The sequence below is a fragment of the Caretta caretta genome, chromosome 11 (genome assembly GCF_965140235.1).
Source record: "Caretta caretta isolate rCarCar2 chromosome 11, rCarCar1.hap1, whole genome shotgun sequence".
Classification (NCBI taxonomy): domain Eukaryota; kingdom Metazoa; phylum Chordata; order Testudines; family Cheloniidae; genus Caretta; species Caretta caretta.
The window spans coordinates 19,067,367-19,073,366 of NC_134216.1; the positions used below are offsets into that span (position 1 = coordinate 19,067,367).

General features: G+C 46.2%; 1 long non-coding RNA gene across 1 annotated transcript; it reads right to left on the reverse strand.

Annotated features, from left to right (window-relative positions):
* Positions 1-2,833: 2,833 nt before the first annotated feature.
* On the reverse strand, positions 2,834-4,298 carry LOC142068506 (uncharacterized). Its single transcript, XR_012664313.1, has 3 exons — positions 4,208-4,298; positions 2,971-3,096; positions 2,834-2,895 (listed from the first exon to the last, which is right to left on the reverse strand). It is a non-coding gene; the product is annotated as an uncharacterized LOC142068506 (long non-coding RNA).
* Positions 4,299-6,000: the final 1,702 nt, after the last annotated feature.

A 6,000-nucleotide genomic window follows, 5' to 3' on the forward strand; every position in this document is an offset into this window, starting at 1 on the left:
AGGGCTGCATATCAGCACCATGCCTCTCAAGCTTCTAGCCCCACCCAAGAACCCTCAAGGCACACCCCTTTGGCCATGGCTTTCCAAATTTCAGAACCTCTGGAAGAAATCATGGAGGAACATGAGGGCGCTGTTGAGGAAGAAGTGACCCCAAGGACCACATCCTCCTCCTCCCCCGCCCCAGATGAGGCCATCTTGCCTCCGCTGTCGTCTCTCGTGGATGACTTTCCCCTCTTCCAGGACATCCCAAAGGGAGTCCAAATACTTTCCAAATACCACTAGAGGAAGTCAAGGACACCCACCATTGTCTCCTTGACAGACTCCACTCATCCTCTTCCTCAAAGATTGCCCTACCAATTAACAAGGCCAGTCTGGACCTGGCAAGAACCATCTGGCAGACCCCAGCATCGGTGGCACCTACCAGCAAGTGGGAAGACAAAAAATATAATGTCTCAGTGTGGGAGACTGAGTTCCTCTTCTCCCACACTCCACCCAAGTCCATCATGATGGATGCTGTTAATTCCTGCAGCCATCAACAACAGCTGAAGTCCACTCCATATGCTAGGGAGTAGAAGTGTTTGGACCTTTTTGTGAGGAAGGTATAACTCCTCAGCTACACTTCAGTTTTGAATCACCAACTATCAAGCCCTGATGGCAAAATTCGACTATGTAAATCAGTCAAAGCTGCATGAGTTTATTGAGCAACTGCTTGAGTCACATCATGACCAATTCAAGGCCATTATGCAAGAGGGACAGTCAATAGCAAAAACAGCACTACAATCTGTCCTGGACGCAGTCAACACAGTGGCCAGGTCCATCTCCACAGCAGCAATGATGCAACAGGTGTCATGGCTCCATCCCTTGGGCTTCCCAAAGGAGGTACAGTCAACTATCAAAGACCTTCCTTTTAAAGACACTAAACTCTTCATGGAAAAGACTGATGCCTCTCTTCACACCCTGAAGAATTCTCTAGCCCCTCTCCATTCACTGGGCATCTACACACCAAGACAAAAGAGGAAGGTTAGCCCACAGCCCCAGCACAAACCACGCACCTCCCTATATCCATCTCACAAGCCACAGAGGAAACGTAATAAATTTTCAAGGCATAAACCATCTGGCCCGCAACCTTCCTCAACCCAGCTGTCTTCCAATTTTGATGTGTTGGTTGAGGCGCCGATAGACCACTCCCCCAACTGCTACAGCTGATCACTGCTATCCACCCATTTGGCTGCTGGTTGGCAGCATTCTGCAGCACCTGGGAATGCATAACATCAGACCAATGCGTCCTAGAGATCATTTGCAATGGGTACTCTATCCATTTAACCTCTCTGCTCCCTCCACAACAACCTTCCCCATCCCTCTTCAGGGACCCTTCTCACTAGAGTTTACTATGACAAGAGGTAGATTATCTCCTCCAGGTAGGAGCCAGAGAACCAGTACCTCAACATCTATGAGGCAAAGGGTTCTATTCTTGCTATTTCCTAATACCCAAGAGGAGGGTAGGTTGGAGACCCATACCGGACCTCAGAGCTCTCAGCAAGTTTGTCAAAGCTCCAAAATTAGAGATGGTCACTCTAGCAATGATCATTCCAGCTTTGGAACAGGGAGACTGATTTTTGGTCCTCGACCTTCAGGACACCTATTTTCATATTTCAGTCCTACTGACTCTTAGATGATTTCTCAGATTCACTTTAGGACAAGACCACTACCAGTACAGGGTGCTCCCCTTCAGGCTATCATTGGCCCCAAGAGTATTTTCCAAGGTTCTCTCAGTAATGGCCGCACTTCTACGCTCCCAAGGGATCATGATTTACCCTTATCTGGATGATTGCCTCCTCAGAGCCCAATCTCTCCAAGAGGCTCACCACATCACCAAAGCTGCAATGCACATGTTTACAGACCTGGGCCTACAGATCAACACCCAGAAATCAACCCTCGCTCCAGTGCAACATCTAGAATTCATAGGGGCCGACCTCGACTCAGTACAGGCCAGAGCTCTCCTACCTCAACACAGATTTCTCTCCCTGGCCACACTCATAGAGACCATTCAAAATAGCCCACATATATCAGACACTGCCTCCAACTCTTGGGGCATATGGCATCAGGCACAGCAGTAATACATGCTAGGCTTTAATTGCGATGCCTCCAGATGTGGTTCAGCTCAGTTTACAGACCAAACAGGGACAGACTAGACAAACCTCTCTCCCTACCCACCAGGATCAAGAACTCCTTAGACTGGTGGAAAAAGACCCAGCCAATGTTTGCAAAGGGATCCCCTTCTTGCAAACCCCAGACCCCACGTCGTTGCTTCTCACTACCAACGCATTGTTCATAGGATGGAGGGCACATCTAAACGACCTCAATACACAAGGCAAGTGGTCACCCAAAGAGATATCTCCTACAACAACTTCCTGGAGCTAAAGGCTGCCAGGAATGCATGCATGTGCCCACTTCCTCCCACTGATCAAAGGATCGCACACAAGAGTCCTAATAGACAACGTAGCCTATATGTACTACATAAATTGACAAGGAGGAGCCAGGTCGCCTTCCCTCTGTGCAGAGGCGATAAGACTATGGAACTGGTGCATCTCCCAGAACATCACACTGTCAGCAGTTTATCTCCCAGGCACACAAAACCCCATAGTGGACAGTCTCAGTCACAAATTCCCATACGACCATGAGTGGGAGCTAGACCCACTAATACTTCACAATCTATTCAGACAGTGCGGGACACTGACCACAGACCTGTTTGCCACTTACCTGAACAAGAAATGTCCATGCTACTGCTCCAAAGCAGGGATAGGACAACACTCCCTGGCCAATGCTCTCCTCCTCCGCTCTTGGGATGGGGATCTCTGTGCCTTTTTTCCCTTTCCCCTACTGTCAAAAGTGCTGCTGAAAATAAAAAGAGATGGAACACACATCATATTGATCACTCTGACTTGGCCAAGACAGACCTGGTATCCTTACCTGGCACAGCTCACAACGTGCCCGCTGATCCCTCTTCCAGTCACTCATATCTCTTCTCAGAGAACAGAGGTCGTACCCTACATCCCAACATGGAATCTCTCCTTCTTGGTTCCAACACCTAGAAACCTGTTTGACAGAAGTGCAAGAAGTATTATTACACAGTAGAAATTCCTTGACAAGTGTATTTACCTGCAAAAAATGGTCCAGGTTTCAGATTTGGCGTACTTCCCAACAAATCTCCCCGACATCGGCAACTCTTCCACACATCTTAGCCTATACACTGACCCTAAAAAGATCGGGGCTCTCTCTAAGCTCTCTGAGTCCACCTAGCAGCTATAACAGCCATCAACCAACCGGTAGGGGGTACTCAATGCTGTCACACATGACCACTAAAAGATTCCTCAAGGGTATAGTAAACCTCTTCCCACAACCTCGACTTTCTACTCCCACATGGGACCTAAACCTGGTACTGAAAGGACTGACTAGGTCTCCCTTCGAACCCACGGCCACCTGTTCACTTACATACCTCTCAATGAAAACAGTCTTCCTGGTAGTGGTTACCTCAGCTAGGATAATAGGAGAAATAGCGGCTCTGATGGCACATCCCTCTTAAACGGCCTTTCAGGACAAAATTACTCTCAGACAATGCCCAAAATTCACTCCCATGGTAACCTCCCCATTTCACATGAATCAATTGATTCACCTTCCAACCTTTTACTCAAGCCTCACTGAGACAACAGGAAGGCTATACTACACGCTTTAGATGTCAGGAGAGCCCTAGCCTTCTACCTGGACAGGACAAAGGTTTTCACAAAATCCCCGAGACTTTTCCTCTCCATTGCAGAAAGATCCAAGGGCTCAGCAATATCAGCTCAAAGACTTTCCAAGTGGGTCTCGAATTGCATTAGCTGATGTTATCAAGTTCGCAGTATAAAACCCCCCACCCCGATACTGTTCGTACATACTGCACAAGGTTGCTCTCTTCATCCGTCACCTTTTTCATGAATGGCCCTATCTTAGAGATCTGTGGAGCAGCAACATGAACATCAGTCCACACTTTCCCAGAACATTATGCGATCACTGGGGACTCCACTTCCGATGTCATATTTGGCTCCATGGTGCTGTCATCTCTAACTGACCTGACTCCAAAGTTCCGGCTCTCCAGTGGGGATATTGCTTGGGAGACACCTACAATGGAGCACCCATAGGGACTTTACTTAAAGAAAAAATTACTTACTTGTGCAGTAAGGAAGGTTCTTTGAGATGTGTGTTCCATGGGTGCGCCACAACTCACCCTCCTCCCCTCTTCTTCAGAGTCCTTGTCAATGATTCTGTGGTAGAGAAGGAACTGAGGGAGGCTAGCCTCCTGGCGGGGCACAAGGGGAGACAGCACATATGCGGGCCAAACAGACATTACTACCGAAGTTCTCCAATCAGCAGCACAGGGATGCAAGCACACCTACAGTGGAACACCCATAGGGACACACATCTCAAAGAGCCATCATTACTCTACTGAATGCATAACTTCTTCTTCTGGTCTGTTTCCCTTTCCAGCAGCAACGAGCTAGGTACCGAAGGAAACTAATGAATCTTAGTTTTCCTCTAAGTGCCGAGCTATTTAAACATGTATTGAACAAGAGGAATGGGCTAGGATTAATCTATTTGCCTTTGAAGACAGCTGCGTGTTCCCAGTGCAAAAGAACTGGAGCATTATTTCACTTGCTGCTTGCTGGCAGTGGGCCAAATTGTAGTGTCATCTTAAATTGATGCGGGAGCCAGAGGAATCCATAAACTAGGATGAATCTGACAGTGGGCCAGGAGTTCAATATCCATGTGATAGATTGTTTTGTGCCTTTGCAGATAAAAGTCTTTTTGGTAAAGGAGCACAGGAATTATATTCAGTGGTATCGCCAACCCCAGTATCAACTTCTGGAGTTCTTTCTTTTATTTTATTTTTTAAGGTTAACTACAAATGGGATAGGCAATTAGACTTCATTGCAAGAATCAGATTGTGTATTTTGTTGTTGTTGTTGTTGTCTTAGTGTTACTGGTCTGTGTTTTTGAGAGGATAGACTTCCATGCCATTCCACCGGGTGTGATGTGTGTGAAGCTTGAGGTACTGTGCAATGCCAAATGATATATATGTGAGACACATGCAAATACTAATATTTTGCGTTCAAATAGCATCTTTCATTCCAGAGGATTCCAAAACACTTCATAAACTATATGTTGACTTCACAGTCCTAGACTGAACACCATGGTTTCTTGCTTCTCACAATAGCAGGAACAGAAGTCACATTATTTGCTCCAAAAGAACAGGACCCTACCACTTTAGCTACTTTGCTAGCAGTATAAGAACAGTGGCACACTGATGAGCAATTCTGATTGTGTTCAGTAGAAGACAATGGTATACAAATGCACTCTTTGCAATGTGTACACTTTTAACTGACACACAGCATGCCCTATAATCAATATGGTGAAAAGCTGGAAATTCTGGCTGGGACCCCACCTCTTACATAAAGCTCTATGGGATCTTTAATATGTGTATGAAGCATACAGGGCCTTACCTAACTGCATTGTCTCTGTGGCTTACAGTTGTCTTGGAGAGTTGTGCATGAAGATTCTTGATTGTGTCTGAGGTAGCCATGTGCCAACTCATTTCGGGACTTGTAGGTTAGGACTTGGACTTCAAACTTGGTATAAAAGTGAAAGGTGAGTCAGTGGAATGCATATAGCATTGCAGCAATATTGGACTGCTTCATGCCCTGTAGCTTTCTCTCTGTTCACATGCATTGCCGGTAGAGTGAGCCTGCTGCAATCTGTAATGGAGGTGACAGCGGCATGGATTACACAGCATTTACCATCAGCAACCCACATATTAAAATCATACCAATAAAAGAATGTACGGAACCAATGCAGAACTGGGCCTTTAAAATAATTTTTTTATGATACTCTTGTCTCTAATAGGAAGTGAGGGATTATGGGATATGGAATAGAGATGAGTTCAAACTAGAAAATCTGGACCCAGAT